The 23893-nt window shown below is 45.1% G+C and overlaps 1 protein-coding gene and 1 non-coding gene across 6 annotated transcripts in view; both read left to right on the forward strand.

Annotated features, from left to right (window-relative positions):
* Positions 1–23893, forward strand: part of PLCL2 (phospholipase C like 2) — a 172634-nt gene that overhangs the window by 41278 nt on the left and 107463 nt on the right. The gene's annotated exons all lie outside the window — the stretch shown is intronic.
* TRNAA-AGC (transfer RNA alanine (anticodon AGC)) lies at positions 9181–9253 on the forward strand. Its single transcript has one exon. It is a non-coding gene; the product is annotated as a tRNA-Ala (tRNA).

The raw sequence follows: 23893 nt of genomic DNA on the forward strand, positions 1-23893 counted from the left end.
GGTGCTCAAGAAACATTTGTAGAACAAATGAACAAACACAGAAGCTGTTGGATGAAGACTTTGGAGCACAGAGCTGTACTCACTGAATTATCTAGGCCTTAGTTAAGTAAAATAATGCAGTTACAGCAAAGTTTCTGGGGTATTAGCCTTAGTTTTTGCGGCTTACTCAGAAAGTACTAAAAACCACATTCTTTAGAACCCGTCTCGTTTACTCGCTTCCAGTTGGACCTGTCAGGACGAGTTTTTTTTTTTTTCCTTGTATTTAAATGAATACAAAATGATCTTAGGTCATTTAATGTCTTTAACAAAAAGAGTGAAATCTAAGAAGTCTAGGATGTGAGCGTTCTAGGCGCCGGAGCTGTCAGTGTGAGCAAGTTGTCTTTTCCACAGCCTACAGGCAACCTCTGACTGTCTGTGCCAGTTCAGGGTCATTGGCACAAAAACGGGGACAGTAGGTTCCCCCTCAGCTCTGTAAGGGGCTCTGCTGTTTCCAGCGTGGGGTGGAGGGTGGTGTATGACCAGCGTTGCTGAGTGTAAGTCAGTGACTGGGAGGGACTGGGCTACTAGATACTGGAGATACCTCTAGGTCAGAATTTCAGATTTTATTCGGCTATATTTCATGTATATGGAATTTAAATCTACGAAATACAGGTTTTTTTTTTTTAATGTGAATGACCTAAGTCATCACAGTTAATCAATGTGTCCACTTAAAATTCCAAATCCCATTGGCACACATATTTATGTTAGCCAATTCAAGTTATAAACATGAGCTTTATGGCTCGTTTTGTTTATTAGAGTTATCCAATGTGCTTTTTTGTTGTTGTTGGGATGTGATTCCCATACTATAAAATTCACCCTTTTAAAGCGTACACTTGATTGGTTTTTAGTGTTGGTTTTAGTATATTTAGTATATTCGTAGTTTTGGCAGCCATCCCACTGTCTAATTCTGGAACATTTTTTTTTCCTTTTTCAGTTTTATTAGGTAGAATTGTTACATTTCGACTGCACATACACATTATATTGCATGTAAATACATATATACAGTATATTGCACATTTTTTAGTTTACATATATGTACTAATTATTGTTTCTAAGAACAGATTAGAGCTTTAGCTTTTCAAACTTACATAGTTATCAAAGGAATAAAGTCAACTACAAAATAAGAATCAACAGAATGCAGTAATCCAGTCATAAAGGACAGTCCGATGTGCTTACACATATTCAAGAAATAATAGTTATAAATAATAAGTAGTTCATTTGGGTCCTTATTATTATTGTTATTACTTTTAGATTCCTCATATAAATGATGTCATATGGCATTTTTCTTTCTCTTTCCAGCCTACTTCACTTAGAATGACAGTCTTCAGGTCCATCCATATTGCTGCAAATAGCATTATTTTATTCTTTTTTATGGCTGAGTAGTGTTCCACTGTATATGTGTACCACACTTCCTTTATCCAGTCACCTGTTGGTGGACATTTGGGTTGTTTCCATATCTTGGCTATTGTAAATAGTGCTGCTATGAACATTGGGGTGCATGTGTCTTTTTGAATTTTATTTTTCTCCAGATATGTGCCCAGGAGTGGGATTGCTGGATCACAAAACTATTTTCAGTTTTTTAAGGAGCCTCCATACTGTCTTCCATAGTGGCTGCATCAATCTACACTCCCACCAACAGTGTAGGAGGGTTCCCTTTTCTCCACACCCTCTCCAGCATCTATCATTTGTAGACTTTTCAATGATAGGTATTCTGACTGGTGTGAGGTGATAACCTCATTGTAGTTTTGATCTGCATTTCTCTAACAATTAACGATGCTGAGCATTTTTTCATGTGCCTATTGCCCATTTGTATGTCTTCATTGAAGAATTGCTTGTTTAGGTCTTGCTCATTTTTGGATTGGGTTGCTTGTTTTTTTGATATTAAGGTGTATGAGCTGTTTGTATATTTCGGAAATTAGTCCCTTGTTTGTCACATCATTTCAAATATTTTCTCCCATTCTGTAGGTTGTCTTTTCATTTTGTTAATGATTTCCTTAGCTGTGCAAAAGCTTTTAAGTTTAATTAGATCCCATTTGTTTATTTTTGCTTTTATTTCCAATACTCCAGGAGCTGGTTCACAAAATATATTGCTGTAATGTACGTCCGCGAGTGTTCTGCCTGTGTTTTCCTCTAGGAGTTTTATAGTATCTGGTCTCACATTTAGGTCTTTAATCCATTTTGAGTTTATTTTTGTACATGTTGTTAGAGAATGTTCTAATTTCAGTCTTTTACAGGTAGCTGTCCAGTTTTCCCAGCAACACTTATTGAAGAGAATGTCTTTTCTCCATTGTATATTCTTACCTCCTTTGTTGTAGATTAATTGACCACATGTACATGGGTTTATTTCTGGACTTTCTATCCTGTTCTATTGATCTATGTGTCTATTTTTGTGCAAGTACCATACTGTTTTTATTACTGTAGCTTTGTAGTTTAGTCTGAAGTCAGGAAGCATGATTCCCCAGCTCCAGTCTTCTTTTTTCAAGATTGTTTTGGCTGTTCAGGGTCTTTTGTGTTTCCATACAAATTTTAACATTTTTTGTTCCTTCTCCGTGAAGAATGTTGTTGGCAACTTGATAGGGACTGCACTGAATCTGTAAATTGCCTTGGCCAATATGGCCATTTTAACAATATTGATTCTTCTAATCCAAGAACAAGGTATATCTTTCCATGTGTTTATGTCATCTTCAGTTTCCTTCATCAGTGTCATAGTTTTTGGCATACAGGTCTTTTGCCTCCTTGGGTAGGTTTATTTCTAGGTACTTTATTCTTTTTGGCACAATGGTAAATGGTATTGTTTCCTTAATTTCCCTTTCTGCTATTTCATTGTTAGTGTATAGAAATGCAACTGATTTCTGTACATTAATTTGGTATCCTGCAACTTTACCATATTCATTGATGAGTTCTAGTAGTTTTCTGGTCACTTCTTTAGGGTTTTCTATGTATAGTTACTTCTTCATTTCCAATTTGGATTCCTTTTATTTCTTTTTCTTCTCTGATTGCTATGGCTAAGACTTCTGGAACATTTTCATCTCCCCAAAAAGAAACACTGTGCTTATTAGCAGTCACTCCTGGCCCCTGGCAACTACTCATTTACTTTGTCCCTTTGAATTTGAAATCAACCATACCTATAAATGGAATCATACAATATGCAGTCTTTTGCAACTGGCTTTTTTCACTTAAGCAGAATGTTTTCATGGTTCCTCCACGTAGTTGCGTGTAGTGTCAGTACGTCGTGATTTTTTATGGCTTGAGAAATACTCTATTGGATGGATATACCATGCTTGTCCACTCAGAAGTTGATGGACATGTTGGGTCTTACCACTTTTTGGCTATTCTGAATATTGCTGCTGTGAACATCTGTGTGCAGTTTTTTCATCTGGGCATTCATTTTCCTTTCTCGTTGGCTGTATACCTAGACGTGGAATTGATGGGTCTCATGATAACTCTTTATTTAATTTTTTGAGGGACTGCCAAATGTTTTCTAAAGCCATTCCATCTGCTTTTTGGGTGGCTGTTTTCAAGTTCACAAAACAAAGGATTTGGCCATATTGGCCCTCACTTCTATGAACTACATGTTTCAAATGCTGACAATTTGCAGGGAGAGTGCATGAAAACAGTTAGAACTGTTTTCCCTTGATCTCGCTCTCCAGGACTTCTAAACATTACTGCTGTGCTCGTCAGGATTAAGTCTTTTATGGATTTTCAGGATAGCTGGCATTTCTGCTCAAGGAACTTTGAATTGCTAACAAACAAACAATGCAAGACCTGTTATTCATAAAATCAAATACTCTAGAATCAGACAGATGTGAGAGCTGGCTCTGCTTTTAGGGTCTTAGCAGAGTCACTTTGGGGAATAATTCCTCATTTTTCTCCTCTGTAAAATGGGATGGATAATAGTGTCTACTTCCAGGTGTGCCTGTAAGTCTCAGAGTGAGATCGCATGTGAAAAACACTTGCCTGACACATCCCCAGTGCTCGATAAATGTTAGCCTTGGTTAACCTTATTATTACTATTATATTCTTTAGCTGCAAAGATTTCCTCTGGAAGAATAATTAAGTAATATTTAAATTATGCTCTGAAGCTGCTTGGAGATGAATCTTATTTTACTATCGTGATCAGATTTTCATTCTAGCAAATAAAATAATTTATAATCAGAACCTTTTGACGGTGAGGGAAGAATGGGAGTGGGGAACAGATGAACAAAATCCATTTAAAATTGCTTTTTGGTAGTTATTATTCATTTTATCCTTTGCTGTCTATATAAAATTAAAGCAATTTGTTTTTCTTTTCCTTCTTTCCTGAAGCAAATGAAGTCTAGACACAGAGAAATTTTTTTTAAGCTGAAATGAAACGATAAAGTCATCGTCCCTTTCAGCACCAGTTAAGAATCGGATAAATCTTCGCAGAATATTTGCAAAACATTTGATTGCACAATAGCCGATCAGCTGTCATAATTCCCTTTAATTTTGCCTTCTTTGTTGGAGTCAGTAACTAAAGTGAATTTTTTTCCAGTTATTTCCCCATAACATAATGCTACTAGAATAACACAAAGAAAATGTTGACAAAACTCAATAATTAAAAATAAACCTATGAGATAAACACTTGAAGACGAAAATGAAAATGGCCCAGAATGGTCAGTGAACACTCTGATCAAACCCGAATTGGTTTTAAAGGAATCCATCTTTGCTTGGTCTCTGTTCTGAACGGGACATCCCATTTTCTCCATTTGAAGCATCTTGGTACGATTTTGTGGCTCGTGGCCTTGGCAGCTTTAGAGCCAGAGGGACCCTGGATAATGAAGATCAGTCTAGTCTAGGGGTTCTCAGCCCAGGTGCCAGTCACAGTTAGGGCTGAGAGTTCTTTGTGTGGGAGTTTCCTGTGCATCACAGGGTATGGAACAGCATCCCTGGTCTCTACCCTCTGGATGTCAGAAGCACCTCCCCCCCACCTTGTGACAACTAAAATGTCCCCAGACTTTCCCAGGTGTCCTCTGGGGGCAACATTGCCCCCCACTGAGAATCGCTGGTCTAGTGTTTGCCAAAGTGTGTTCCCTGCTAAGCACCGCTCACCCTGGAGGGTCTGAGATACTCCAGAAAGAGGAGAGTCTGTGGGAGATGCTTATTTAAACAGCAGCGCGTGGCTGTCAGAGCTGTGCTGGGCTGTCTGCGGTGAACTGGAGGAGGACCAGCAGCTTGTCTCCACTGACTTGACTGCAGACCCTTTCAAAGGGCAGCCTGCAGGATGAGCACGCTTTGGTTCCTCTGATGCATCTCTGCCACTTTCCTGGGGAGGACACTGAGGTCCAGGGAGGTTACTTGACTGGCTAAAGACTCCATGGCTCCACGTTAATTAATTCCGTGATCACTGAGTGATCCTTACTGCGTGGTAGCCCCAGGCTTAGGCACAGTACCTGGGACAGGTGACTACAAGACAAGGTGGTCAGGGCTGGGCAGGCCTGGGGAGAGCACTGGCTAGAGCACCTAATTCAAATGTGGTGCCGGAGCTGGGGTCCCTGTGGACATGTTGACCCTGAGGCCTCTGTGGAGGTGACAGTAGACCAGTTGGAGGGACCAGTCTGTAGCCTGGCTGGAGAGACGGACTGTGGTTCCTGTGCATAGTAACTGGGGCTGGGACCTGGATAGAGCAGCCCTAGGAGGAGCCAAGGACAGAAGCTAGGGGACGTCAGTGTTTAAGGGGAAGACAAAGAGCAGCCCAAGCGGAGACCAGGAAGGAGGGAGGAGAAAGCATGGAGACAGGCAGTTTGTAAACCCTACTTCATCAACTGGTGGTGAAGACTTGTAAAGTGCACACGGTAGGGAGTGTCGTACGTGGCATATGGGCATACATCCAGGGAAGACTAATTCAAAAAGACACACGCACCTCAGTGTTCACAGCAGCACTATTTACAATAACCAGGACATGGAAACAACCTCAATGTCTGTCAACAGATGACTGGATAAAGAAGTTGTGGTATATCTATACAGTGGAATACTACTCAGCCCTAAAAATGCCATTTGCAGCAACATGGATGGACCTAGAGATTATCACATTAAGTGAATAAGTAATTCAAAGACAAACACTATATGACATCACTTCTGTGTGGAATCTAAAAATTAGTACATATGAACTTATTTACAAAACAGAAAGAGACTCAGACATAGAAAACAAACTTGTGGTTACCAGTGGAGGAAGGGGATGGGAAGGGATAAACTGGGAGTTTGGGATTTGCAGATACACACTACTATATATAAAATAGATAACACAACTAGGTCCTACTGAATAGCACAAGGAATTACATTCAATACTTTGTAATAACCCATGATGGAAAAGAATATATACATATTATATATATATATATATATATATATATATATAATATGTATAACTGAATCGCTTTGCTGTACAGCTGAAGCTAACACAATATTGTAAACCAACTATACTTCAATTAAAAAAAAATTTTTTTAAAAGGAGTGCTCGGGAAACGGTGGTAGCATCATTGTTATTAAATAAAACAAGGACTCAGAAACAGCCACTGCATTCAGTGTCCTGGAGGTTGTGGGTGACCTTGGCAAACATCCATTCCAAGGAGTGACAGTTTGAGGAGTGAGTAGGAGGTGGAAAAGTGGAGGCTGGAGCTGAGACATTTTCTCAAGGTTCGTTGTGAATGGTTTGGGGGAGGATTGTAGCTGGAGAGAGCTTGAGGACAGGTTTAAAGGAAAAAGAAGAAAAGGAGAAGGGAGAGGCCTGAGCACATTTCAGTGCTGAGGGTAAGAGACCCGGAGGCCAAGGGGTGGGGCCAGGACCAGGAGAAAGCTGCCCTTTGCCAGGACTCGCCCCGGGGCTTCTAGGTGGAGCTGGCGTTGGGACTTGTAGGTTCCTGAAAATCAGGGTTGACTCTGCCGCAGAGGTAACATGTTTCCAAATCCAGAAGAGTCCCCTGAGGAGACAGGCAAGGATTCGGGGCAATACGGCAAAGTCACCCAGCACTCTGGGAGTCGCTTCGAGTCCTTCTTAAGTTTAGAAAAGAGCCTGGCGCAGGGTGGGGAGGGTATAGCTCAGTGGTAGAGCGCCTGCCTAGCATGCATGAGGTCCTGGGTTCAGTCCCCAGTCTCTCCACTGTATATAATCCCCAACCTCTCAGTCTATTCAGCTGTGGCCGTGGGCTCCAGTCCTCCTGAGTCCCCCGTGCGCAGTATCTGCCAAACTTCTGCTCTGGGGGCCATGGATGTGGTGTGTTCCTCCTCCTCCCCCGTCTCTGGCCAGTCTCCAGTCCTCCAGGAGGCTTTCCCACCATCCCTGAATCTGGGAGGACTGGGCCCTCCCGAAACTTAAAGAAGGCTCCACGCTGGCATCCAGGATCCAGCCTCTCCAGGGAAGGCTCTCAGGGACTCTCAGGTAGACGAGGCCTCTCCTTACAGGTGGAGATGTGTCCTGGGAGGGGGCTTGGCCAAGGTCGCCGCAGAGTCAGAGTCATGTCACCCTTAGTGTAGGTCGTATTCTCCCAGCCAGAATGTGGCCGGTGTGTCCTCCGTCTCAACCCGGAGCAGTGCTCTTCCGAGGGAAAAGCCCCGTGTTTCTTCCCTCTTCCTTTAATCTCGAAAGTATTTAGTTGAGAGTATCCCTTGGTTATTTCTCCATTTAGCTGGAGGAGGCAACCTCATGGGTTCCCATTTCCATCCCCTCATTTGAAGACAGGCCAGATTCCCAAGGGGCCAGGAGGGCGCCAGCACGCGGGGCAGCGCTGCAGGTGCCCAGGTGCTGGTGGCTGGGAGGAGACGCCGGCCCCCACCTCTGCGGGGCAGAGCAGAGCTGCGAGCGGCCGTGTTCCAAAGGCTGCTCATTGTTATGCATTCTCTCTGGGCATCCGTGGTCCCGCACAAGTCTGGAGAGGACCTTGGCTGATCATATCTCTGTTTTGATCAGAGCTGCTAAACATAAGAGAGCCGGAGTGACTGTTTTCTTTAACTCCGAGGGCTCTCCTCACAAGTCAGTGTTTGCCCTTTTGACCCAGCCTTCTGCAGCCTCTGTCCATTTCTAAGAAATTGAACCAAGAATAATAAACAAGGGATGCTTCCATCAACATGCCGAGGGACAAGTCTCAGATCTGGGAACCCCATCACCCCCCTCACCTCGCGTCCCTGAATTTCTTAAGCCTCGTGGAACCCTCTTCCAGGCTCCGGAAGGACAGCATGTCCCAGGTGCCGCTCCCGATTTCCCCCTTAGGTCTGCTTCCCCTCCAAGAGTTCCTGTGTCATTAATGGCATCTGTTGTTGTTGTTGTTGCTATGGCCCAAGCAAGAAACCTTGGAAGCACCTTCGTCTCTTTTTTCCTGACCTCCAGTGTACGTTTGATTACCCCATGTTCTGAGATGTATATTCTGGTCAAGTCACTGTAATTTTTTTCTCTATAAATGTGGTGATAGGGTGGGTAGGGCCCATATCTTGGCATGAATGCTTCTGCTCGGATCCAAATTCTCTTCCTCCCAGCCAGTTCCCAGTCCGGGACCCAGCTTGTACTGAGGTCTGTGTCTGGGACGTATGTCAGCCCAGAAGCTGACTGTGGCTCGATTTAATTGACTTGAGTTTAGAAAAAGATATATGAGGTAGGAGAGGAACCCTTAAATGATGCTTATTATTTCTCATTTAATCTCTGTCTACTCTTTTTTTCCCTCTTCCCTCCCCATCTGCTTCTCTTCCTTAGAAAAAAAGCGCATAAAAGTTCTGTTCCTATAAAAACAGTTTAAGTAACAAACTTTGGATATCAGCAAATAGAATCACCTGGTTGCCAAATGAGTGTTGGCTGTCAAAATTTAATTAAGCTGAATTAATTGTGTGTTGATGTTAAAGACTAGAAAAGAAGACCTCATGAATAGTATTCACAGAGGAAAGGCGCTGGTCTTGGAATCTGACGGCCCAGGTTCCGTTCCTGTTGCTGCCACTTACCACCTGAGTGACCCCGGCCGTGTCTCACAGGGTCAGTTTCCTCCCTTGCAAAATGAGAATTACAATAACACCTACCCGAAAAAGTTATTTCAAGGATTCAGGGAGATACTGGATATGAAAGCACCTTACATAGAGTAAGTCCTAGAGTAAGTTCTGACATAGAACAAATGCTCACTTAACTTTTAGTTGAATCTGGGGGGACGGTATGGCTCAGTGGTAGAGCGTGTGCCTAGCATGCACAAGGTCCTGGGTTCAATCCCCAGTACTTCCATTAAAATAAATAAATAAAAGCCTAATTACCTCCCCCCAAAAATAATAAAAACATTTTAGTTGAATCTGAGTTTATATATATCCGTAGGCCTGGATTTGATCATCATCCTACTAGTTAGTTCATGTGGTGTCCACTGTATGCACCTGTGTTGTCTCAAGGACTGAGTTTTCAGGACCGGTGCCCACCTGGAGCCTCGCTGTCTCTGGCCGCTGCCCCAGGCGTGTGTGCTGTGGAGGGTGGGGTGTGAGGGACAGGAGCATTGCTGACGGACGTTGTGGGCCTGGAAAGGCTCGGCGTGTGTGTAAGGACGGAGTGGCAGGCTTGCAGAGGCATTTGTGTCCTCTGAGAAGGCAAAGCCACGATAAAGGTGACCTGAGTTACCTGCAAGCCAGGTGACCCACAGTTAAGCCCCTTATTCCCACGCGGTGGGGTTGGGGCGAGGCCCGTGGACAGGGTGTGCTGAGGTCGTGGGCGCGGAGGCTCCCCCAGGTGGCACCTGCGGCCCTGGCCCCAAGGATGCACTGCAGGAGGGTAGGTCAGGAGAGGGAGCTGCGCACTCGGAGACCCGCTTGGCCCGCTGCGGGAACTTCAGAGTGTCCTGGGGGTGGGGAGGGGACGCTGGCTGGGTGACCAGGGGTCAGGAGAGCCACGGCTCTCAACCAGGGGACAGGAGTTTGGACTTAAGGCTGCGGAAGGCCCTTGAAGCTTTTGCCAAGGGTGTGAAGTTATTCGGTCTGTGTTCTTAAAATCTGATTCTCACAGGCGTAGAAAACAAACTATGATTACCAAAGCGGAAAGGGACGCTGGTAGGGGGAGGGATGAATTAGGAGTTTGGGATTAGCAGATACAAACTACTGTATATAGAAAAGATGAGTAACAAGGTCCTACTGTGCAGCGCAGGGAACTGTATTCATTATTTTGTAATAGCCTGTAATGGAAAAGAATGTGAAAAAGAACATTATGTATGTATAACTCAATCACTTTGCTGTACACCTGAAACTAGCACAACATTGGAAATCATCTATACATCAATTTAAAAAAAATCTCATTCTGATGGCAGGTGGAGGGAGGAAGACCTGCAAAGGGACAGGATGCTGTGTAGGGAGCTGTTGCGGGCCCCTGAGTGAAGAGATGGGGCTGAACGAGGTGATGGGAGAGGCAGACGCTGGGCACCCTCAGGTGGTGGAACCAGTGGCAGTCAGTCACTGCGGGAGGTGGGCACGAGGCCCAGACACGCAGGCCCCTGGTTGTTCACTTAAAACGATAAACAGTGCATTTAATATGTGCATCTTTGTGAACATCTCATATCATTTCTTTTGGATAAACCCTGGAAATGGAATCAAAGGGAACATTTTTTTTTTAATTGAAGTAGTCAGTTGCAGTGTGTCAATTTCTGGTGTACAGCACAATGTCCCAGTCACGCAGATACATACATATATTTGTTATCGTATTTTTTTCCATTAAAGGTTATTACAAGATGTTGAACATAGTTCCCTGTGCTATATACAGAAGAAACTTTTTAAAAAAATCTATTTTTATATATAGTGGCTAACATTTGCAAATCTTAAACTCCCAAACGTATCCCTTCCCACCCCCTTTGCTCGGTAATAAGATTGTTTACTATGTCTGTGAGTCTGTGGCTGTAGGTGAGCAAACCCGTAAAGGCTTTACCCATTTGCAGGTCCACAAGCGGCGAGGAAGGCCCTGTCTCCTCGCAGCTTCAGCCTCGCTGCATGTCACCACCGCTATCCACCAACACTCATTTAATAGGCAGAAAATGCGTATCTTTGTTTTAATTTGTGTTTTTGTGAGCACTGGGGAGATTGAAGTTTTTTCATGTTTATTTTTGCATGAATTACATGTTCATGTTTTTTGCTTATTTTTTTCCTCAGCCGTTTGTCTTTTTGATTTCCAAGGGCTTTATAAATATTTAGTCTTCTGTCTTTGTTGCTGGGTGTCCCTGGTTGTTGTAGCATTCCACTAGTTGGTTATGGCGCTTACTTTTGCTTATGTTGCTTTTGTTGATCAGGAAGATTTTTCTAAAATGTAACAGAATGTTTTGTTCATGCTTTCTGTCTTCAGTTTAGTGTCGAAAGAGTCCTTCCTCAATCCTGGGTTACATAAGGATGGGAATTTGTACAAATATTCACATTTATTTTCATTTTCTACCTTTAAATCTTTAATTAATCAGGATTTTTCTGGTGTAAGTGTGTCATAGGAATCTACCTTTTGAGTTCCCCATAGTTTAAAAAAAGAGTAAAAACGAATCTTTTTTTCCTGAAACCAAAAATCAGGATACATACGTCATCTAAAAGAATTTTTATGAAAAAAATTTAAATAAAAGAATTTTTATGTAATTTGCATGGGAGGCAGTTTCAGACATTAGATGTAGAGATATTTGATATTTAAGTTTCTGAGACATTTGGTATCTTAGGCGGTCAACAGAAAAGAATGTTTGCGATCAGGAGTGCATGGGAAAGTTCAGGTCATAAAAGACTGCTCATGGTTTATGTGGTTGTAACCTGCATTTCGCTTAAAGTTCAAAGTTCCTACCTCTTTGAAACATTAATGCAAACATCGAAATGGCTTTTCGGGTGGAAGGTGGCTGTAATCTTCACACGGCCATAGGTTCCTTTCTACGCGGACCGCCCAGGACAGCCCCTTCTCTTGACTGCAGTAGAGGGTCTCAGAACAGGACCAGAGATGGTGGAATCCTGACCCACTGTCCTGAAGCAAAGCCCCCACGTGACTCAGGAAACACAATGCCACAGCCCCTGGCGTTAGTCATTTGGGCAGCAAGATAAACATTTCCCGAACTTTCAGCAAGACATGCCTCATGGAAGTCTGCAATTTCTTACATATTTTATTTTTTCATTCTGGAGCCTGATTGGTGTTTTCGAAAGCACTGTCCTGATTGGCCTGTTCAGGAGAAATCGAAAAATGAGTCTGGTGCCGGGACTGCATGTGCGCCCGGCTCCTGGGGCTGGGGTGCCCACACCAGCCCGTCCCGCCCGCTCCCCGAAGCCGGGTTTCTCAGTAAATGCCGTTTGCAGGAGCCTGAGCTGGGGTTCTGTGCCTTCCAGGCCACCCAGAGTGCCATGTGATTCTGTTTGATAAAGTCTGTGGTTTGTCTGTTCTCTGTGTTCTTGCCAACTTGTTTTTCAAAAAAGAAAGAAAAGCAAGCAAGCAAGCAAGCTGTGTTCAGTGCTCATCATTTGACATAAATTTAGGGAAAATGTTAAGTGTAACTGCATCCCTGAAAGAACAAAAGATTGTTTCCCTGGGGAACTTTTTTTTGGGTGAGGGGAGGATTAGGTCTTTTTTTTTAAAGGCTGCATATGTTAGCTAGGAAAATGAATATATGATTTTGTAAAAACGTCTATTTCCGCAGGCTTAGCAATATGTTTTCAAAATCAAGGCTGTCTTTGACTACCCTTGGCGTGGGCCTCGGGAGGATGAGCGTTGGAAGTCATCTTTTTGTTTATTAGGGCCCAGTTCTCCTTGTTGTCCAGGTGAGGGTATTAACCCTTCAGTCTTTATAGTCCAGGGTTTCCAGACTCAGCACTGCTGACATTTTGGGCTGGAGAATTCTTCACTGTGAGGGGCTAGCCTTTGTGTCATAGGATGTTTAGCGACATCCCTGATCTTTCCTCTAGATGCCAGTAGCACCCCACCCCCGTGGCTATGACAGTGAAACAGTGTCATCCCAGACACTGCAGAGTGTCCCCTCAGGGGCATGTAATCCCTGCTACAGTCACTGTGGAGCAGGTGAGCTTGGCCAGACCTTAACTTTTGACCTTGACTTTTCTGTGGTCTCCTTTCAAGGCAGGTGGGGTGGTTGTCTTCGGGGCAGACAGGCTTCCGGAAGGCACCTTTCCATCAACGCTGGTGGAAATACGATTACATTTCATAATACTGAAAGTTACGTTGCAGATGGAATCACTGACCTGAGGCCTGAGGGTCGGCTTGAGAAGCTGGGAGGTTGCTGTCTCGAGAGACTTACCTGTTGTGGGCCTCAGTCGACTCCGGTCGAAGGCAGGAGTCACACGGCACTTCTAGGCTGAGTCACTTGCGGTCGTTAAGTCACTTACTTAGTTACTTGCTATGCTGATGGCATAAATCAAAGAACAGGGTTCTTCTTTCCTAAAATACCTGCTTGCCCTTCCAGGCTGCACAAGATTTGCAGGTTGTGGCCGTCTTTGGACAGTTGACCTATTCAGATGAAACACCCCCCCAGCTGGGGAAAATCTGGAAAATTAATCAAAGCTTGTAACAAAGCTCTTCCATGACTACGTGTGTAATGACTATGAGTCACACTCCCGGCCAGAAATTAGGGGCCTGTGTTTTACTCACATATGGTTCAGTTTCCCTCTCACTGTTGCGGAATTTTTTAAAATTTAAAATTTTTATTTAGTCTTTATTTTGGGGGGTGTAATTAGGTATTTATTTATTTGTTTATATGAGGGTACTGGGGATTGAACTCAGGACCTCGTGCATGCTAAGCACGTGCTCTACCACTGAGCTACACCCTCCCCACCTTGTTGCTGGTTTTTAAAGGTGCTTCCTTTTTTATGAACACTGACCATACAGACCAAACAGAGAAGGCAAAAGAAGCATGTCACAGACTCAGCCTCTAAAAGAGAATGTCGTACTTGCATTAATTTTGGATAACAGGTTATGGTTTTACATCGGGTCTTCCCTTAATAATGCAGTAGGAATTACTTTATGAAAAATTGGCCTGAAAGGTGGTGAGTGATGTGTAATTTGATGTTTCACATTGAAATTTACTTGTCATACACCGTTTTTAGTACTGTTTGAAAGCACAACTGCCCGTGTGATGCAATTGTGTTAACTCATTGCTAAATGTATTTTGATTATTTGCTTAACTGGAGCGAATTACAAATCTCCTGCAGAAAACATTGCTTATACAGGACAAGCAATTGATCATGTTTGGATCTGTTTAAAAAAAAAAGTTTGATGACTTTATAAAGCTTTGGGATAATCAGATTAAGATGAAGGAATCCTGCACTGTGTAAAATGCCCATTAATGAATTTTTAAAGGATTGTAGAGTAATAATTACAGTCAACTTTCAGTGATCACAGTGACCATTGCTAAAGAAGAGGTATTGTTGAAAACAGAAAAGCGTGTGGAAAGAAATACAAGAAGCCTCGCTCTCCTCCGGCTCTCTGAGTCCGGCCGGCCTTGGTGTTCCCTGTGCAGGAGTCGCCTGGCCAGTGGAAGGGAAGCCACAGCCCCGGAGAAAGCCATCCACTTTGAAAGACAGCACATTAGGTTTCTTCCTGGGAGACTCTGATTGGCCCTTGTCAGAATGCATCTCTACATGGTACCCGGAGCCAGGAGCCTGCCTTTTGTTGCACGTGTAGTACAAAGGTAGCACTTAGAAGCAGTTTAATGAGACTGACGCCAGGCCCCTCCTTGGAAATTAGGAGCTGAAGATGCCTTCAGGGCGTCTTGTCCGCATACCTCCTCTTCTGTTAATGCCTCGCCCAGGCCTGAGGTCTTTATGTCGAGGATTCACATTCAGTTCAGTGCTTTCTTACTTGTGAGACAGCCAACACTGTCGGCCTAAAAAGTGACAAAAGAATCCAGAAATGTGAGGAAAATGTATACAGGTGTTTGAGGAATGATATTAGACTTGTCCCTAACCTTCACTCAATTTTAAAAACTTACAAGCAGCTAGCTGTATCGTTTGAATCATCTGCCCTCGTGTCTGTCTAAGGATAGACATTTCAGGAACACAGTCCATCCACGTGTTCCGTTTTGGCTTCCTGAAAATCAGCGACGGCCCACTTGTGCTCGTGGACAGGGTGGGAATTTAATTCCCGCTGCAGACAGCAGCGAGGGGGAGGGTTCTGCTCGTGTTTTCTTTTAGGGCGGTGGTGTGATAGCTGTTGGAAGGTGGGTGGATTCAAACTCCTAGCGTTTCGTCTTCTCGAGTTTCTAGGTCTATTGATTTGGAAGCAAACATAGATTGTTAGCCTTTGGATTTTTATTTTTAGATGCTTATTTTAGAAAAGCCCGTTGGTTGAATTTATTGGGACTGACGTCACAAGCTGGAGTTGGGCGCCTAGTCCTTGGCTTCGCCGGATTCCATGACCGTATGGTATGGCCTTTAAAGAGGTGGTCTCCAGGGGGCCGTGCTCACCCGCAGGCATCCGTCAGTGTCTGCTGTGCTGGCCGCACACCCGTTAACAGGACAAAGCCATACTCGTGTAAATAATTGAGAAAACTTACCAGGTAAGTGCACACAGATTGTTAAAATTGGGTGAAGTAATCAAAAGGTAGTTCTTCCTCAAATAAAATCAGTAAAGATGGATTAGGCCTCAGTGGGACAAAAACAATGGTAGAATTGTAGAGCTTCTGAACGTACAAAAGCCCCAGGTGTCGTTCTGTTTACGTTGCACAGAATACTGGGGACAGCTTCGTTGGGGTGAGACTTGCGTTATTTCACTCTGTGTGTTTCCCTGCAAAGTGACATGTCTTGGAAGACCTTGGGGAGATGTTTGCTTCCAGACACTGCAGAAGGAGAAGAAACTGAGCCACTCTTCCCCTCCTGGAGGGTGACGGGGAGGGGAGGGGACACCCCCCTGAGCGAGCGTGTGGGTGGTGGTGGTACCTCACACCTTCAGCTCTATAAAGGAAAAGGTTCATGCTTACAGAACCAGAAAGGTCCATTATTTGAGACCGTGGCATTCAAAACTCCAAGCAAATGGAGTTTGAGGGAAACCCCAGAGGATAAGAAAAGGACTCAGCAAAGCATAGGAAGACAGGTACCGCCTGGACCACCTGTGCCGAGGACCTAGGCGGTGCCCTCCCCCTCCCTCCAGGCTGGGTGGGGGTGAGATGTCGGAGGGCATCCCGCCTCCTCCTCCGGGGCGGCCAGCGCCTCCTGTCCCCCAGGTCCCCATTTCCCCTCTGGCCCCTGCCCCCTCTTCAAATGCTTCCTCCGGACTGGCGTTCCCTGCAGCCTGCCAGCACGCCCGCCTCGCTCACACCCTGAACTGGTCCTCTTTGCAGGCGGCAGCCTCCTCCATATAGTCTCCCCCCTTGCTGGTTTGATTGCAAAAGAAGTCAGCTCTTTGCCTTTACCACCTCTCTTCCTGTGCCCCCAACAACTGAAGACCTCATGTCTGCTTTTGCAAAGGCTGCAGCCAAGTTCTGTGCTGTAAAATTTAGTCCTTTCAAAATGAGCCCTGGCTCTGCCACAAACTCACCGAGTGGCATCACACACGTTCCTTGACCTCTGTGAGCCGTACGTAATCCAATGGGATGACCACACCATCTTTTATGACGATGGTCAATATGATAAAGTGTGTCCTGCGTGCAGTAAAGTGTGCAGGCTGGTGCCCGCCCACAGGAAGTGCTTGGTGACAGGTGGCTGCCCTGCCACTAGGCCCCGGGCCCTTGGCTCCTCGTTTGTCTGCTGGAGATTTGCTTCTGACCCTGCCCACCTCTTTAAGTGTCCTCCGTGGCCTCCTCTGCCCCTATTCTCACCGCTCTGCTATCTCCTTAGGGTTGTCACTCCTGTGTGCACCTGGCTCTCCTGTTTGTCTCTGGTGCCTGCCGATGTCACCCCTGGACAATCTCTGTCCCCTTTGCTCACAGCCTGTGAAAAACCTCATCACATCTCATTTCTACTAGATACATGATCTTCTTCACTATTCTTTTTGCTCCCATTTTTGCCTGCCTTAAATTTAGTTGTCACAGAGGCAGAGTGGGTCTCTGGAAAAGGCAAATCAGATTATTCCTGGTCAGAAGTCCTTCAGCCAAGCCCCGGCCCCACAGCACAAGCAGGGCACCTCAGCGAGACACTCAAAGGAGCAAACTTATGGTTACCAGGGGTAATGAGGGTGGGAAGGGATAAATTAGGAATTCAAAATTTGCACCTCTGGGGGAGTGATGGCGATGTTAGCTGTCTTGATTGTGGTGGTGGTTTCATGGGTGGATACATCTATTAAAATCCATCAAATTGTACATCTGAAGTATGTACAGAAACTATACCACAATAAAGGGGCTAAGACCCCTGTTCTCCTGGCCCCCGTGCACTCAGCCCCCATTTGCCTTCCTCCCCCTGTTCCAGCATCTGTCTGGTGATGCCCGGTGCCCAAGGTCCGCTGTCTTCCCCTCCCAGCCTCGTGGCGTCTGCTCTGGCTGGCTGTCCTGCTTCCTCTGCCCGGCTCACTGTGGTCATTCATCTCTGACACAGACCCCCTCTCCAAGGCCGGGCTGGGGGGCCCCTCCTGGTCCTCCCACAGCACCCCGTCCATTTGGGCTACAAGTGTGCCCTCATTTTTTTTTTTTACAACACTAAATAAAAGCAGAATGGACCAGAAGAGAAAATGCTGTTCCGCGTGTTTGAGTTGTAAGTGCGTCAGGCTGCTGTATAAACCGCAGGTTTTACTCAGGGTGGCGCCAAAAAAAGTTTGAAAACCAGATTTGCCGAGCTCTCCTGAAACTATGTTTGTGTTTCCCCGTGGATTATAAAGCCCTTAAGAGCCAGGACCATTCTCTTTCCAGCCCTGACATTCAGCAGAGTATGCGGTCCAATAAAGAGCTTGTTGAAGGGCACCGGCTGGTTCTCAGGGAAGCCGGGGTGCGTGGAGCAGTGGAGCACACGGATTCCCAGGCTGAAGGAGGCGGTTGTGGGAAAGGTGACTGCTCTGAGTCTGAAAGAGTTGCTAACTCCGGGCCCCGGCCTGAGGTTCCATCGTGCTGTGGACCAGTCAAGGGAAACCTCCCGTGAGAGTCCGCCGGGGAGACACCCGTCCTCTTGCGCACGTGCGTGTGAGCAGATGCTGTGCTGATTCAGGGGAAAAGCGTCTCTTTAGTGATGCTGCACTCCCACCACATCAGACTGTGGAAGGGGGCCGTCCTGCAGCCGGGGTAGCAGAGGAAGGAAAGAGGGGCATGTGGAAGGTTCCATAGTCTTCCCTGTACATTTCCCTGCCGGGCCAGCCGGGAAGCACGCCCTGGGGAGGAGGAGAGCATCCCCCACACTGCCCCACCCAGGGGCTCCTGGTGTAGGTGGCGGGGTCCCCATACTTCCCTCCTCCCCTCCCCTCCCCACCCTCCTCGTCCTGGCGGGGCCAGACCCGGCTCTGTAACACACGCCACCTCTCCACTCTGCTGGGCTGTCCTGTCCTCCTTCGGGCACCTTTCTTCCAAATTCAGTATCCGTTTGCAGTACTTTTACCCCTTCCTCTCAGATTTTCACCACCCATCTTCTTTCTATGCCTTTTTCTTCCTCATTTTACCCCATTCCTCCCCTCCTCCTCCTCAAAAGCAAAGAATGAAAGAAATAGCAATAAACAAAACTTGTAGAGGAGCAGTGTTCTCAGATGGCGTCCAGTTTGTTTGGGCACCTCCGCTTACTGAAGGGAAAGGAGTTCGTGATTGTGTCACAGGCGGTGTGTTAACAGTGATGGCGGTCCTTCAGGGGCCGTGTCCCCCTCACCTTTGTCTTCCCAGAGCGTAGCCTGGGGCACATGTAGCGCAGAGCGCTCGGTGGTGCTGTCTGTCCAGCTGGCGTGAATTAATCAACGTGAAGCATGGTGCTGTGCCCACTTGTTGGCTGCCTTGTCCCTGAGCATTTCCCCTGCTCTCTCTTTTGTGTCCTCATCTGCCTCCTTCTTTTAAATATTATTGGCGCTTTATTTTATATTCCCCAAGTAAATGTCTTTGACATTAATGACAGTCTTGACAGCTTTGATACTATTAAAAAATGCCAGCTGAATAATATAATTTGTACCTCTTGAGGTCAGACACTTCCTTTGTGAAAAGTTGATTCTCTGAGTCTGAGTTGTAAACTGCTGAGTGCAGTTATCCCTGGGCCGGCTCTCAAACGCTTCCCCTGATACGTTGCCCCCGAGACTTGCCCTGTGTATAGTCAGAGTCCCCGAGGAGAGGTGACTCCCAGAAGTCTCAAACGCCAGCCTGTCCCGCGAGCCCCTAAACTTGGGGGGAGTTTGAGCAGCAAAGTGTAAAGGAAATAGCTTTGAAAAAATCAGATTGGCAATAGCATTCTTATTTTTCTGACTTTATAAACAATGCCTATTTACTCTAGAAAACATCAGATATGGGAGAAAAATTTTTTAAAAAGTGTAAATGATCCTCTTTCTTACCATCTCCTTTTTAGTGTATATCCATCTAGACTTTTGCATGTACATATGACATATGTACAATAATATTTTTTAAAGATTATTCTAAAATGTAATTTTATTCCTTGCTTTAAAAAAAAACTCAATGTAACACAGATAGCTATCCGTGTAATCAGTGTAGCTCTCCATCATTGCTTAACGGTGCATGTTTATTTAAACTGAGATTATTCCGTAATTTTCTGACCAACTGCAGTTAGGTTGTTTCCCAATTTTTTAGTCTTATAAAATAAACAGTCTTCTAACTAAATCTCTTGTAGGTAGCGTGACTTGGACAAATGATCTAATCACCCTGGGAATCTAGGCGGGCTTCTGCAGAAGTCCAGAGTTGGGCTTGATCTCTTGGGCATTGTGCTTAAGGGCACTTTTGATCACATTTACGACTTTCTGTGGCGGAGGAGGTGCAGGCGGTGGTTAAGGGCAGGACTGCTGCAGTCAGAGTGCTTCCATGCTGTGACTTGTTAAGCCTTTGCTTCCTGATTTGTAAAGGGAGATGGTAATCCTGGCGTTGCAGTGCTGATGTAAGGATTAACTGAAGTAGTGACATGCTTAGCGTGGTGTCTTCCACCAAATCAGCACCCCATGCACGTTTGTTGATCTTTGCACTGTCATGATTCCTGCTTCCAGTGCCCCCTCCCTGGGGCATAAGCCTGCCCCACCCTTCGATGGTGAGCTCAGGTGACCCTGTCTCTCCGCTTGGTCAGAACACAAAGCTTGGAGTCATCCTTGACACTGGTGGTGGGATGAGTCATGCCGCCCCAAAATGCATATGTTGGAGTCTTAACCCTTTAGTGACTCAGACTGTGAGTGTATTTGGAGATGGGGGGTCTTCAAAGAGCCAACGATGGTTACATGAGACCTCATGTAACTGGGGGTGGGCTCTAATCCAGTAGGTCTGGTGTCCTTATGAGAAGAGGAGGTTAAAAAAGTTTTTTTAAATAAAATTTTAAAAAGGAAAAAATTAAAGAAAAAAGAAAAGCAACAAAAAGTTTTTTAAGAAAAAAATTTAAAGATTTAAAAAAATAAAAGAAACATAGAAACATAGAAGAGGAAAAAGAAAGAAGAGGAGATTAGGACAGAGACACACACAGAGAAGAGCACGTGAAGACGAGGGAGAAGATGGCGCCTGCAGGACAAGGAGAGAGGCCTCAGGAGAAGCAGCCTGTCCACACCTGGCTGTCAGCCGCCAGCTTCCAGGACTGCAAAGAAAGGACTTTCTGTCGTCTGAGCCCCCCAGACTGGTGTTTGTTGAGGGGGGCCCCAGCAAAGTCACGCATCACCTCGTTTCCTCTGCCTCTCACATTCAGTCCATTAGAAAATCCCACCCGCTCCCCCCGGAAGCACGTCCAGCATCTGAATACTTCTCGTCCCCCCTCCACGGCTTCCACCTTGGTCTGAGCCCACGTCGTCTGGAGCCCGGATTATTACAGCAGCCAGAGAGTGTGGTCTAAGTCACATCACATCCGTCTCTTCCCTTCAGCTCCACTCTTGTAGATCAAAGCTTACATCCACCCTGTGGCCCACAGGTACCACGGGACCTGGCCACGTGTTACTCCAGCCTCTTCTCCACCGATTCTCTGTGTCCACCTGCTCAGCTGCCCCTGCCTCCTTGCTGGTCCTGCACTGGGCACCTGGCTGTGCCTGGACACTCTTCCTGCAGGTGTCCATGGAGCTCAGTCTCACCTCTGCAGGTCTTTACTAAAGTACCATCTTCTTAGTGAGGCTTTACTGTCTATCTGTCCCCCCCCACTGCCCTCGTAGCCCCCTTTCTTGTTTTATTTATTTTTCTCCGTAGTCTTTACCATCATCTCGCACACCATGTACTTCACTTGAATTTTAAGTATTGTGTTCTTGGTTATTATCCATGCCACAGGGCTGAAGTCTTTGTGACTTTGATTCACGGTATATCCACAATGCTTAGAATGTTGCCAGGCACCAATTAGACACCCCATAAGTGTTTTTTTGAATGAACGGATATTCTTTTTGGCTCTCTTCCAGTCTCCCCCTCTTCCTTTGTGCTCCAACAGTACCACATTGCTTGTGGTCCTTCAGGTCTTCTGGATTTACTGCAGTTGTGTGCTGTCTCTGCCCCCAAAGACTGCAACTCCTTGAGCAGAAAAAAATGCCTGTTTTGGATTCACATATCCAGTGGTACCCTCTCTGTACTAGGTGCCCAGTAAACAGTTAGTGAAGTTTTATATATATATATATATATATATATATATATATGAAATTATATATATATATAATATATATATTTTATTGAAGTACAGTCAGTTACAATGTGTCAATTTCTGGTGTACAGCACAATGTCCCAGTCATGCATATATATACATATATTCCTTTTCATATTTTTTCATTAAATGTTATTATAAGATACTGACTATAGTTCCCTGTGCTATACAGCAGAAATTTGTTTTTTTAATCTATTTTTATATACAGTGGTTAACATTTGCAAATCTCAAACTCCCAAATTTATCCCTTCCCACCCCCTACCCCCGGTAACCGTAAGATTGTTTATTATGTCTGCAAGTCTGTTTCTGTTATGCAGATCAGTTCATTAGGGTCCTCTTTTTTCTTTTTTCTTTGTTTTAGATTCCACGTATAAGTGATATCATATGGTATTTTTCTTTCTCTTTCTGGCTTCCTTCACTTAGAATGGTGCTCTCCAGGTACATCCATGTTGCTGCAGTGAATAGATACAAACATTAGAGCATCCATATAGCCCCCCAGCCCGCTCTCTGTCCCCATCCACGGCAGACTGGCAGACCTGAGCTCGTGGTCTGGCTCTTGAGAGGAGGAGGGCCTATCTGACCCCAGGCTGTTTACCCATCACTTCCCTCTCCCTGCCCTCCCCTCCTCTCTCTGTCTTCCGGGGCTCCTCTCTGCTTACCCCCAAAGTCCCACTCCTTTGCTGTCCTCCTCCCCCATGCTGGCCCCCTTGGTTAGCCAAGAGATAACAGTTTCTGCCCTACGGCTGCTCACTGCCCGGGGAGCAGCATCCACTTGTAGGTCAGGGTCCTTCTAGGCAGAGGGGCCTCTGTGGACACAGAATGATTTAAATTGAAGACTGGAACCCAGCTGTATTTGGATAGAAGAGAAGGGAAAGGTGGTGGAAGTGGAGGACGTGAAAATCAAAAAGCAGAGGCAGGGAGCCCCTCGGGGCCTCGGGCATTTCCACTCAGTTAATAATCGCTTTTCTTCCCGTACCAGACTGAGGAGGAGAAGCAAAATAAAAATTTAAAAATTACTGCTTAATGAATTTAAATTATTTTGTTTGGTTTAATGACTAGATTTCAGCAGTAACGTCCCCATTTTTGTCTGTATACATTATTTTAGCGACATTTGGATTAAATAGGCTTTCCTGGGTGGATCTGAGATTACAAGCACTGTTTACATTGTTGTTTTTTTGGGAGAATGAATGTGGAGTTGCAAACAGCTGGCTGACGCAGAAATGTTCAGTGTCACATTCTGCTCGTCTGGTTGGTAAGTGGAGCCCAGGGTGGCTTTTTGCTTTGACTCTGAGTACTCTGGGCAGTTGCAAAACACGAAAACAGGTTGTAAGTCCTGTCGTATGTCATTTTATTTCAGATTTCTTACTATGTTATAACACTGAAAAAGGTTGACTAGTTCTCTGCCTTTTGATCAGCTAGTGACCAGGTAGAGCCTTTCTTTTATAGTCCTTTTCCCTCGTAAGAAGAGTGGCACATGTTTCTATGTATGAAGCAGATAAACAACAAAGACCTACTGCAGAGCACAGGGAACTGTACTCAATTTCTTACAATAACATACAATGGGGGGATCTGCAAAGAGAAGATATACGTATGTATGTGTATGTGTGACTGAACCACTGTGCTGTACACCTGAAACTGACATTGTAAATCAACTCCGCTTCAATAAAAAATTTGAAGAGTGAGCTGAGTGAACAGAAGGTGAAAGATTTGTTCTTACAAGCCATCGCTGTTTTCTTTGGGAGCTCAAACCAAATTGCTGAGAGAGCAGTAAATCAAGATACCCTTTCAGGGGATTCCACCCTTACAGTGTGGTTTCCCTAGGAGAAGGGTGGGCCTTTGTCCCCAGAACCACACCCAGTACACGGGGCTGAAGGAGGGACAGTTTACACTGAGGCCGTCAGAGAGCAGGGGCCACCCGAAGGCCCTTGGACGGTGCCACCTCACCTGTCTGTACCTTTGTGCTTTTGAAGGGCAGTTCATTACACCTACGAGGAGGAAGTACTTTAAAAACAGAATATCCTCTGCTTTTTGATAGTTTTGTCTACAATTATTTTATTATTCAAAACCATGATAAAAGTTCACTCCAAGTCAGAGTGTAAAGTATCTTTGTGACCAAAAATGTTCGATTACTCCCGTGATTGGAAAGATTTAAACCCTCTCCCCACCCCCGCCACTTTCCCCCACCATTTCCTTCCTTTGCCTTCAGAAAATTCTGATCAATAAATCCGTT

The sequence above is a fragment of the Vicugna pacos genome, chromosome 1 (genome assembly GCF_048564905.1).
Source record: "Vicugna pacos chromosome 1, VicPac4, whole genome shotgun sequence".
Classification (NCBI taxonomy): Eukaryota; Metazoa; Chordata; class Mammalia; order Artiodactyla; family Camelidae; genus Vicugna; species Vicugna pacos.